Raw genomic sequence first — 13,029 nt, forward strand, 5'->3', positions numbered from 1 at the left:
ATCCAGATCATACCCAGACTAATGAAATCACAATTTCTGGGAGTAGGATTTAGGTACCAGTATTTTTTAAAGCTCTCCCAGTGATTCCAGGGTATAAGTCAGCTTGAGAACCACTGTAATGGGTTGTAAACTCATGAGACTGCAGACAGTCACACCATAATGCCTGGTACATAATGGCACCCAATAGAGCTCAGTGAATGAATGAGTGAATGAGATGTTGAGGTTACAGCTTGGCAGACCTTGAACTTTGATTCCCAGGTCATTGTTGGAGGATCATTCTCTTAGGTACCTGAGGCCCTGAGATTCATCTTCAACAGAAACCAATTAATCTTATTTCCAGGAAATGTAAACTAAGTTAATCAGATACTTTTATCACCCTTCCTTTCCAGCTCCCAGCCATTAGCTCATTTTTTTTCTCAGTAAGGAAGCCTACATAGAAAGCAAAATTAAGAGTAGATATGGAAAGGGAAGGAAGCTGAAGGTCTTACAGGATGTTTTTTATTTGTGATGCCTGATAAGCATCAACTTTGTACTATATGGATTCCATGGACTGGATATTCTTGATATTTGAGATAATTTATCTGAAAGGGCTCTGAAAATCATAAGGAGGCATTGTTGTTATTATGACCGCATAATTTCACTTATTCCTATAACAAATAGAAGGCCTTTATGATCGCACTAAACAACAGGAATATAAAGGGGAAAAGGGTCATTGCTACTTCTGTGGGATGAGTGTGCTAGAGAATCCTGAGCATGGGTCTTTTGCATGTCAGGTGATAAATCCAGGAACTCAGAGAAAGGAGTGCCATATAGCCATGTTACCTGCCACCCCCCTCACCCCCACTCTGGGTTGTGAGCACAGTCAGGGTGGAGGCTGTCCTACTCATCTGCCTTTGCTCAAGGCCTGACACAATTCAACTCTCAAGATAAGATAGATCAGTTATGGTCCATTTGTTAGGTCAGATTCTTTGGGTTCCAGACACTAGAAAACCAGTTAAGCATAGAAGTATTTATTTATTTATTTATTTATTTATTTCAGTAGTTAAGAAAGTCAAAACCAACATCAGAAAAGAAAAACACAACTTAGAAGAAGAACCTTGGGAAGGCTGTGCCCAGGGTTCTTTTTAGGACTTGTGACTCTGGAAACTAAGGCCCCCTCGGTATCACTCACCTCTGCTTTTCTTGTCTGTTGTTGGGTTCCTTCTCTCTTCCTATAGGGTGGCTCAAGACATGTAACAGGCACAGGGGCAGGCAATGGCTCTGGACTCACATTTTCCAAATCTTCCCTCCAGAGAGGAAAGGCTGTCTCTCTTGAGCTTAATTCCGTAGGAAGGACTCTGACTGCCTAAGATGAAGAGGTTGCCATTGCCCACTCATTGGGGCAGAGTGTGGGAGCACACCTGTAAAAGGATGGGGGCAGGCTTCTCAAGGAAAGGAGATGTTCTCGGAACAGTACCACTTGCTGGCATGTGGTTGTTACAGGGCTCCTTACTCCATCAGGTAATGTGTCCCAGTTATGAAAACAGATAGGATTAACAGGCTCTGTCTATTCATTGCAGATTTTTAAGAAAAGTACAAGAAGTTCTAAATATCCCTCTGCAAGGCAACTACAATTACAATGAAGGAGAATACACAACTTTTGCAAACCCTAGGCTGAAAGCTCATTTTTCTGGAAATCATTCTTTTGTGTTTCTACTAAAATTAGAACATTATCCCATAGTGCCCCAAATCTGGTAAGATATGATTATGATCTTAACTCTTGGCCTGAAGAAATAGCAACATGGTGGAGAAGGCTACCCTGTCCTGGAAAGGGTCTATGCTAGCTACTCAGAGTTTGGCTGCTGCAAGGACTCTCACCCACTGACTGGGGCTCCCTGCAGGTCTGGGGCCTAAAGGGTCTGCATCTGAGGAAGCCCTCCTTTATCCAGAGTGCAGGTGCTGTTTAAATATTATTTGGTGTCTCATTTAATAGGGGATGGGAGAGTGAGAACTTTGAACAAGTTTCTATTTCTTATTGTCCTGAAACTTCCACTTTATTGCAAGTAAAGACTCCAAGTTGGTCTCATCCAGAACGAGGAGGTCTTTGGCTAATCTAGAGCAGTAATGTTTTCACAGTTCTTTCTGATAGTACAAGGTTCCAGAAGCAAGGCAGAGTGCATTGGCTTCCCTCAAAGTGGAGAACTGAAATAAACCTCTCTGAAAAAGAAGCATCCTGTGGGAGTTGGGATAGCAGAGGAAGAAATAACAGGGCAGGGATGATGGTCCTGAAGGTTTTCATGTTGCCTGTGAAAGTTGGGTCTGGTAAAATGATGTGAGGGACAGAGGTCACTGAATTCTGCTCTCATAAATGTGGGGACAATGCAGAGAAAACAGTTTTTCCAGGAATAGGTGAGAGCCAACACAGGCCTGGGATGCTGGCATAAAAAGAACAAAGGCCCCAAAGAAAAAGAGACCTAGCATAGTTGTCAGTGGGCCAGTTGAGTGAAATCCCAGTGATAGTGGGGCAGATCACCAGGCTGGGAAAATGGGGCGGAGGCAGACTTCTTTCCATTGTCTCAATTGTCCTCTCCCAGGCTAGTGACCCAGGAAAACCCAATGACAGTAGCCTTTCTGCAGCAGTCTTTGCAGACAAAGTTCCCATACAAATTGCTACTGAGTGTCTGCCACATTTTAAATAGGGTTCTTTGGTGAAGCCAAAGTTCAAGGTAGCAAGAATTTTTTAAATTGCCGTTTAAAATAAACACTGTGTGGATGTTTTTGCCCTCTGCTAGCATAATTGCTCTCAGGGGGCAAATGATTTTTTGCTTAACCAAATGAATTAATAGATCTGTGGCTCTATAGAGGCAGCTCCACCTCCTACCACACAGACAGACATAGAGTTTGGAAACAGGGAAGAGAAGATAGAAAGAAGTGAGTGGTTCTGCATGAAAATTGAGTTGAATTCAGAGTTTGTGTGGATAGAAAGAGGGAGGGAGTGAAGAAGAAAGAGAATCTGCTGGCTGGGAGGAGGCTGGTTCTTGAGGAGGCAGGGTTAGACAAGAGATGACCAGCAGGAAAACTGATGCTGGTTCTCTTGGTGGGAGGACTAGCTACAGAACTTCTAGAAACAGCACCCTTCAGTTGTCTCACTTTATTGAAAATATTACTACAAGAATAAGATGTTACAGTGTATACCCATTTGAAAACCATAAAGGCAAACATTATTTTTGGTTTTGATTGAAAAATATTCAATTTTCATGGGGCACCTGGGTGGCTCAGTCGGTTAAGCGTCCGACTTCAGCTCAGGTCATCATCTCACGGTTCATGGGTTCAAGCCCCACATCGGGCTCTGTGCTGACAGCTCTGAGCCTGAAGCCTACTTTGGATTCTGTGTCTCCCTCTCTCTCTCTGCCCCTCCCCTGCTATTGCTCTGTCTGTGTCTCTCTCTCAAAAATAAATAAACGTTAATTTTTTTTTAATATTCAATTTTTCATATATACCCTTTGATGCTTTGCAATGGAAGCCTGGCCCCGATCACTGCCCCAGGATCTGTGGTCAAAGTGATGGCACACACCTGTCTTGCATGGGGGGCGGGGGGAGGTTGTGGAAATTAGGAAAAAGGGGCTGTAGTCCATGTTTGGGTCTAGCAGAGTGAAGAGAAAGGGACATCATCAAACAGAAAGATAAGGTGATGGAGGGGCAGGCACAGGAAATCAGAGCAAGTGAGCCCTGAGGAAATGTAGGGAGTGTGCTGATTTTCCCGCCACTGGGCAAGGGACTCTACTTACTCTTTTCTTCCTTTTTATTAGTTTTTTTTTTTAATTCCAATCTCTCATAAAGGAAAAGTTTAAACATCCTGACATGTTGAATGAAAGTCACTCTGACTTCCTGTATGCCCACCACACAGAATCAAGAATTGTTAACATTTGACCATTTCTTCTTTTCATTTCATTTCATTTCATTTCATTTCTTCTTTTCTATGTATGACTTTGATTTTTACTATTTATTTTTATTATTTTTTTGTGGAGCCATTGGCACATACATTGCAGGACATCATGACACTTGAGCTCTAAAAACTTAAGCATGTGTTTCCTAAATATAAGCCATTATCACTCAACTATTAAAAGGAAGGGTCAGGGGTGCCTGAGTGGCTCAGTAGGTTAAGTGTCCAACTCTTGATTTCAGCTCAGGTCATGATCTCATGGTTCGTGAATTTGGGCCCCGCATTGGGCTCTGCACTGACAGCGCAGAGCCTTCTTGGGATTCTCTCTCTCCCTCTTTCTCTGCCTCTCTCTTTCTCCAACTCTCTCTCAGAAATAAATAAACTTGGGGTGCCTGGGTGGCTCAATCGATTAAGAGTCAGACTTCAGCTCAGGTCATGATCTCACCGTTCACGACTTTGAGCCCCACATCAGGCTCTGTGCTGACAGCTCAGAACCTGGAGCCTGCTTCAAATTCTATGTCTCCCTCTCTCTCTCTGCCCTTCTTTAGCTTGTGCTCTTTCTTTCTCTCAAAAATAAACAAACATTAAACATTTTTTTAAATAAATAAACAAGCTTAAATAAAAAAGGAAGGGTCAGCCCTAAGAGCAGGGGAACTCAGAGGTCACCAGGTGGCTGGTACCTGAGTTATAAAACAAGGAGCAGGGAAAAGGCCCCACTCCAGCTTCCAGGAAGTCTGGTGAACCAAGGAGATAAGCCTGCCACCCCTTGCCTGAGCCACTCCCAGCAGGTGTACTTTGTAATGTGAAAATATCTTCCCAGAGATACCCATCCTCGCCACAGCGTTATCATGTCTTCCCTCCCTTCCTCTTTTCTTCCCCATGGCTGTTTTCCTGTGCTCTCTTTTCTTGACTCTGCTTCTTATTCTATTACTCCGTGAAGCATCTCCTTGTCATTGCCAGCCATGGGTTGGGTCACAGTTAGGGACACAGGGCTGATGTGTTTTGGGGGAAGGGGAGTAGGTGAGTGTGGCAGGGGACCAGAGGGAGTACTGCCTGTGAGGAAAAAAAAGGTCACAGTCACCATTTAGCCCCTCACACTGGCTAAGGGGGAACGTGATCTTGGACTGGCTGTGGTGGGTTGTCTGTCTGTCAGCCTGCTCTGCTAGGTTCTGTATTTCCATCCGTGCATCCATCACTCTATTCTTTTTATGCCTCTGACACTATTTCTTTCCCTTCTTGTGTCTATCTCTTTCTCTTCCTTTCTGGCTCTCTCTGACTTTCATTCCTGTCTGTTTATGTGTGTAACCCAGCTCTTCCCTTTACCATTTTCTTTCTTTCTTTCTTTTCTTTCTTTCTCTTTCTTTCTTTTATTCTTTCTTTCCTTTCATTTTCTTTTCTTTTCTTTTGCCTTGCACTTTTTAATGCAGAGATCTTACACATATTTTATGCATTCCTAAGTATTTTATAGTTTTTAACATTTTTTAAATTTAAATTCAAGTTAGTTAATATACAATGTCCTTTACCATTTTTTCTATTCCATGTTCAGACGATGCTAAACTTAGAGAAGAAGCCTTTTGAAGCAGGGACAAGATATGCCACTCAACAGTATCTGCTCTTTTTTAGGGATGTTAGTATCCAGACATCTGAGAAGTGCTGTGGGGCCTTTGTAAAGGAAAGCAGTGTGTGGTTGTAAAGAATAATGCTGGCAATAACAAATAAGGACATAAGCCACTTTGTAATTTTGTTTGCTTCCATTTGGGTGTAAATGCTCATGGGATAAGTAGTTATCATTTCAATGGTCAGGATGCTTTATTTACCACACTGCTGTCTATTTCCCTGTGGCCTTCTTGGGAGGATGAAGTCTCCTCTGTGCCAATTAAGGAGTTAAGGAAGAGACAGGCCCCGTATTTCTAGATTCCGGCAGAACAGGTCTGCTAGTTATGAGCCTGAGGGCAGTGCAGAGTGCAGCCAGCCCCTCCTGGAATCTGCCAGAGCTGTGGTTCCAGCTGGTGTGAGGACATTTGCCAAAAAATTGGAAATTCCAATGGCATCTAAGCAGGTACATCTCCCAGAACAACCACTGGGCACCCTGTAATATGTCCATTCAAGTTCACGGCTCACTACAAAACCCCTCAAGCCTCTGGCTATTATTGCACTGGATATGGCTGGCATACAGCCCCAGCTGATAAGCTGAGGGGCATAAAACAAAATCAATAGCACTTTTTCTCCCCAGCATCATTTCATCCTCCTAATTGTCTCTAATGTAAACATATAATCGTTTAGCCAGGCCACTTTTAAGTCAAGCACCAGGAGTAACAGGCGCCAATTGCAAGACAGCTACGCTGGGTTTGTTGCATTTGAATTCTGCATTAGACCGCCAAAATCTGATTTTCCTATTATTTAGAAGAAACCTCTAGGGGTTATTAAAGTTAGCTGCAAATAACGTTACAGACCCATCATCTTTACGTTCAATGCAAACATTATTTATTGGGAACCCATTATAGTTCTGCACCATGCTGGTCTGTGGTGGGGAGGATGTACAGATGGCTAAAGTTGACCCCAGACATGAGACAGGGGACAGAATTATGGAAAACTGAGCAGAATCGGGAAGGGAATTGGGAAGCCCTCTTGAAGGGGGTAGGATGATGTGAACAGGGATGTGAAGAGCACAAAGGACTTGCGTGGGTGGAAAAGGGGAGCAAAAGGGAAGCCCAGAGGGAGACCGCTGACAGCCTGAACTGCTGCAGACTACAGCTGTTCCTAGAAGGGGAAAGTAAGAGCAGACAATAGTCTGGAGCTGTTTGGTGGGAGGCTGTGAAAGCCTTTCTGGCAGTTTCTGGGTGTTTTCACTGTGTCATGGGAACCATTAAAATGTCCTCTGCTTCTTGCAAACCAGCAGGGACTGAGTTTATGTGGTGGACTGACTTTTAGCAATAGGGATTCGGTTGTACGCTTATATTTGAGTAGACCATGCAGGGCTTGGAGGTCAGGGAGACTTTGGTTCCAATCCCAAACTCTGCACATTCAAAGAGAAATTAAACAAGTCTGAGGACTGGGCTGCCCCCTCTGCCACACATTTTCTTTCCTTCCATCTTTTCTCTGTTTTTCTGCTACTTCTTGCCCCTCTTCCTCCTATGGAACATCAGCATCTCAGCTCCGCTCAGATGCCCAGCACTTGCCTGATTCTCTGCTAAGAATCCACTGCTGTTAAAGCATTGGGGAACGATGCAGAAGATGGAAGAGTCCTTAGGGGGCAGAGGAGGGTGTTCACGTCAGATGTTCTGCCGAAAATAACTTTAAGACCTCCTGTTAGACATTTCTGTTCTTTAAAATTACCTCCTGGCAAAATAGTCCCTGGACACCAGCCTCTTCTTCTCCCTTCTCCCTTCATCCACTGCCTCTCTTCTTCCCTCCTCTTCTCTTTCCATTACAATAACTTCCTACTTATTAGGCAGAGCAATTCAACCTTGCCCCAATTCTTTTTTTTTTCTTATTTTTTTTTTTTAAGTTTATTCATTATTGAGAGACAGAGGGAGACAGAGCATGAGCAAGGGAGGGGGAGAGAGAGAGGGAGACACAGAATCCGAAGCAGGCACCAGGCTCCGAGCTGTCAGCACAGAGCCCGACACAGGGCTCGAACCCACGAGCTGTGAGATCATGACCTGAGCCAAAGTCGGACGCTCAACTGACTGAGCCACCCAGGCGCCCCAACCTTGCCCCAATTCTTAACTGCCATTTGTACCCAATCATCATGGTGAACGAATCAAGGATCTGTTCTCAGTGGCCATCTAGTGGCATCTTTTGCTATTTGAGCACCCTTGAGAGGTAAAACAAAACAAAACAAAAACAAACAACAAACAAGCAAAACACCTGCATGGGATGCTTTAATTTAGACCCTTATGAAGATGATACTCAAATTTGAAGATAGAGTTAGTCCCTATTCTGTGATGAGAACCCTGTACAAGTTGATGTAATAACTATGGTTATATTTGATTAGTTCTAAAGGATATGCAAGAGGTTTTGATATAAATATCCAGACCTCACTTACTCTGTAACTAGTAATAACCCTTAACCAACAAGCCTAATGGCCTCGTTCTGGGGGAATCAGATCCATTTCTTTCTGTACCTCATCATGGAGGAATATCCCCTACTTGCCTTTCCATAGGCCTTAGCTATTGCTAAAATTACTTAGCTATTGCTAAGTAATTACTTAGCTATTGCTAAGTAATGCTGCTACCCCTTGCCCCTGCTTCTGCTGCGTGTGGTGGCACTGCCAGCTGTGTCCTCTTGCAGGATTAGTATTCCACATGCTCTGGTAACAAGAGTGGGAAGATTAACTTCCAACCCCAAACTGAGACCCTCATTGTGTTATTTCACGGCACTGCTAACATCATTATATACCGCCCTCTCCTTATTGTTGCAGATTTAGATGTTATGGTGCCATTACTGCATGCCAAATAGTATGTGGGTACGTGAGCTATAGGACCTTGATTTTGAGTCTTTGTTTATCCATTTGTAAAATGGTCATAATAACATTGACTTATGGTGCTGTAGTAATGATTAAATGCTCTCTATACTATGTAAATTGCTTGGAAACCAATAAGTATTTACATATTTCTTTCCTACAAGTTCCTGCAAGTTTCCCTTTTCCACAAATGCTAAGTCATACTATCGATCACAATATGCATTTAGCAACAGAAGAATCAAGATAATAAACTAATGTTTGTCAAACATGTAACTCACATTATTATCGAAATCAGGATAAAAACTAGAAAAGAAGTGGGAGAACAAAGGAGCAGACCATTAAGGATATCTTTGAGAAAAAACAGTGAAATCATCACTCATCCAACTGGATTCTAGATCAGAGATTATCAACTAGAAACCTGGATAAAGTGAAATATAAGACAGGCCTGGTTTTTTATTTTATTTTTAAAAGACTTTATTGTTTTTTTTTCTGAGAAGTTTTAGGTTCACAGAAGAATTTAGAAGGCACAGATATCCCACCCACACACATACACAGCTTCCCTTACCATCAACATCTTCCACCAGAGTGGCACATTTGTTACAATCAATGAACCTACAGTGATACATCATAATCACCCAAAATCAATAGATTATATTAGGGTTCCTACTAGGTGTTGTATATTCTATGTGTTTAGACGAATGTGTAACGACATATACCCATCATTATAGTATCATTCAGATATGGCCTCTGTGCCCAGCCTAGTCATTTCCCCCTCCCCCCAACCCCTAGCAAACACTGATATTTTTACTATCTCCATAGTTTTGCCTTTTCCAGAATGTCATAGTTGGAGTCATACAGCATATAGTCTTCAGATTGGCTTCTTTCACTTAGTAATATGCATTAAATTTCCTCCATGTCTTCTCATAGCTTGATAGCTCCTTTTTAGCACTGAATAATATTCCATTGTCTGGATGTACCAGTTTTTTTTATTTATTCACCTAGCAAAGTAAATCTTGGTTGCTTCCAAGTTTTGGCAATTATCAATAAAGCTTACATGAACATCTGTGTGCAGATTTTTGTACAGACCTAACTTTTCAGCTCCTTTGGGTAAATACCAAGGAGTGCAATTGCTGGTATTTTATGGTAGGAGTGTACGGAGTTTTGTAAGTTACCACCTAACTGTCTTCTAATGCGGCCCCACCATTTTGCATTCCCACCAGCAATGGATGAGAGTCCCTGTTTTGCTGCACATCCTCACTAGCTTTTGATCTGGGCTGTGTTCTGGATTTTGTCCATTCTAATTTGTATATAATAAGTGTCTCATTGTTGTTTTAGTTTACATTTCCTTGATGATACATGATGTAGAACTTCTTTCCATATACTTATTTTCCCATCTGTGTATCTTCTTTGGTGAGATGTCTGTTAAAGTATTTGACCCATTTTTTTTAACTGAGTTGTTTGTTTCTTTTTTAAATTTTTAAAATTTTTTTTATTTTAAAAAAATTTTTTAAACGTTTATTTATTTTTGACACAGAGAGAGACAGAGCATGAACAGAGGAGGGGCAGAGAGAGAGGGAGACACAGAATCTGACACAGGCTCGAGGCTCTGAGCTGTCAGCACAGAGCCCGATGCGGGGCTCGAACTCACGGACTGCGAGATCATGACCTGAGCCGAGGTCGGACGCTTAACCTACCAGGCCACCCAGGCGCCCCTGTTTCCTTATTATTGAGTTAAGAATTGTGTGTATACTTAGGATAGCAGTCCTTTAACAGATGAGTCTTTTGAAAATATTTTTTCCCAGCCTGTGGCTTGTTCTCTCATTTTCTTGACAGTGTCTTTCACTGAGCATAGTTAATTTTAATGAAGTCCACCTTATCAATTATTTCTTTCATGGATCATGACTTTGGTTTTATAAAGGCCTTGTGTTTTCCCCTAGAAATTACTTGTTCTCTCTGAAGAAGGATGGCTTTCCTGGCTCCTGTTATGTTGGTGACCAGGACATAGGATCTTTCTTGTTCCTCACCCAGGATCCCTTCTATGAGCCTTTCCAGAGATTGCAAGATGAACTCTGCATTTTTCATCATGTTTTCAATTTCAACATCTTTTTCCTAAAATGATGGTGGAAAGAGAACTCTGAACAAGCGGGTTTAAATTTAATCTGCCAGTTAGAAGTGAAGTGACCTTGGACAAGTGCCTGAATTTTCTGAGTCTCATTTTTCCGCAGTTTAGTAAGATGATACTCGTCCGATGTGAAGTCAGCGAATACCTGATGTGAACTCACTAAACCTTAAACCCAATCAATAATTCCCAAGAACAACATCTACCTTGACCACACATATTTGCCAAAAGGCCAATTTCTCATTTTATTCATTCAGTTCCTTCCCTGGTGCTCCTGTAACAATCTTGCATGCATGTGGGATCTGTGTCTTAAGTGTATGCATTTGATGTGAAGGGGTGTGTGTGTGTGTGTGTGTGTGTGTGCGTGTAAGGGGGAGTTTATTTGTGAGCAATGGTGAAACAGGACAGAGTTGTCCAGGGAACATTGTGTGTTGTGGCTGAAGTCCCTGTATGCTGCCACATTGTCACACACCCGATGTTTTTTCTCTGGAGCTTGTCCCATGCCCTCCTTTGCTGTGGATACTCAAACACTTTCAACCACACATTCTAAATGGAGCCTTGGTAGGTGGGCAGCCACCTCCAAGATGAAACTTCTCATTTCAAACCCGAAAATATAATGTGTTGCAGTGTTAACAGCAGAAGCAGGAGACTTTCTAACTGAATTTTAAAATTCAGGCCAGGTCAGGTCTAGCAAGGTTTTCATCTCAAGTGTTTAGCAGGGAAAATGTTTCGGTGTAATCACAGGCAGCCCAGGAATGCTGCAGACTTACCAGAGACCACAGTTTAAAGGTCTGGCAGGTGTGCCACTTGACTGACGCACCACAGAGGAGTTCCTGTGACCACACTTTTTTTCTTTAGGGCACTCATCTTGATTTGTACTTATACATTCATTAGTGTGACTTCATCTATCTTCCTTCTACACTACAAGCTCCAAGAGAATGGAGACTGTGCCTAGCACAATGCCTGGCACACAAGAGACGTTCTGTTGCAGAAAGGAAGAAAATGGACATTTGCTCAGTATGCATTTAAAGTTAGAACCAACTGAATGTTAAATAGACAAGAAATAAATCATTATTGGATGATAGTGAGAAGACTCAAATGGAAAGAACATTAATATTTGCATAATTTAAATTTGCAAATTTCATACCAAGTCCTAGTTAACCATTCTCCCTTTATTTGGATTTTGAGTTTGTTTGGTGCTCCTGTAACAATCTTGCATGCATGTGGGATTTGTATATAAAATAAGAGAACAGGGCTGTGGATTTCAATATTTTTCAAGACACTAAGTAGAAGCTGCCCTTTTAAAATCAAAATATTTAATTATTTTGAAATATCTATTTTCTCAACTATAGCACAATTAAAGAGTGTTATTTTTATGTAGAAGGAAATGAAAATAAATGAAATATGGGCGTAAGCATGAACTGACCAGGAACCACCCAAAAATCAGAAAACTCGATGTAGGGAACAAAGGGTATGATTTGGGAAAGAAAAATCTCTTGAATCCATTGAATCCATGCTGAACTAGAAATCGAATAATGACATGAATAAAACCTCATTCACAAAACATAAGAGCTATTAAGATAGATGGAAAAGGCAGGGTATAAAATCAGATACAATTCACTTGTGCCGAAAACAACCTTTAGTGGCAATGTTTCATACCGTGGTTAATATAAAATAAGACATTATTTGAAACGAAAAAAGAAAAAAAAAAGAAAGCTCACCTTATTACATCACATCAATAATGCATTTTCTAGAAACTCATCATGGTTCTTTCTATAAAGGCCAAATAATTCAGAGAAATCATCTTTCATGTCTGCTTCTGCATTCCTGCCTAGGAGGGTTCATTTCATTATTCTGTTTTGGTTCAACCTATAAAAATTCTCAAGGGGTTTCAATGCAGATGAATCCAGCCGCTCTATGTAGCCACCTAAAATAATTCAGGACCAAAAGAAAAAGTAAAATAAACAACCTATTCCCATTTCTACTCTCAATCTCATCCTCATAACAAAGCACTTGTTGTTTTAGTTATCCAGATAATAAGTTCAATTCTTCCTTGAGTTTTCCCTTTAGAGAAATTACCATAGACTATGCGTGTTCTTTTATTCTGTAATTATTAGCATTTACTATGTGCTGGGGGCTGCTGAGGGCGATCCAATAAATCCTTTGGACTTTGGTCGTTTTAACTGGAAAAGGAACATGATAATACCTACCTCATGAAATCTTGGTTAGTATTCAATGAGAGAAAATAAATGAGATGCCCATGGCAGCATCTGCTACATGGAGGCTGGTTCATTCATTCTCTTATTTCATTACCTCTTTTGACAACAATAATTGATCACTCATTAAGGCTTTCCTCATAGGAACTTAGAAAACCTAGTGAGTGGGGAAAGACAAGAAAACAGAAAGTGATATGGGAATCATGAAATGATGTAGTTGTGCACGAGGCACCTGACCCACCAGGCAGCATGTGATGGGTGAGGGAGGTTTTCCAGTAAAGGGGTTGTTGAGAAGTTGCCAGAAGGG

The 13,029-nt window shown here is 41.5% G+C and overlaps 1 protein-coding gene across 4 annotated transcripts in view; it reads right to left on the bottom strand.

The window, feature by feature from the left end:
- Positions 1-13,029, bottom strand: part of THAP5 (THAP domain containing 5) — a 184,561-nt gene that overhangs the window by 57,108 nt on the left and 114,424 nt on the right. For all 4 annotated transcript variants that reach the window (XR_013553019.2, XR_013553021.2, XR_013553023.2 and 1 more), the window contains exons 5-6: positions 12,228-12,433; positions 11,277-11,488 (exon numbers count right to left, since the gene is read on the bottom strand). The gene's annotated coding sequence lies outside the window, so the exon portion shown is untranslated. The remainder of the gene's footprint in view (positions 1-11,276; positions 11,489-12,227; positions 12,434-13,029) is intronic.

Source organism: Panthera onca, chromosome A2, assembly GCF_046562875.1.
Source record: "Panthera onca isolate mPanOnc1 chromosome A2, mPanOnc1 haplotype 2, whole genome shotgun sequence".
In the NCBI taxonomy this organism is placed as follows: domain Eukaryota; kingdom Metazoa; phylum Chordata; class Mammalia; order Carnivora; family Felidae; genus Panthera; species Panthera onca.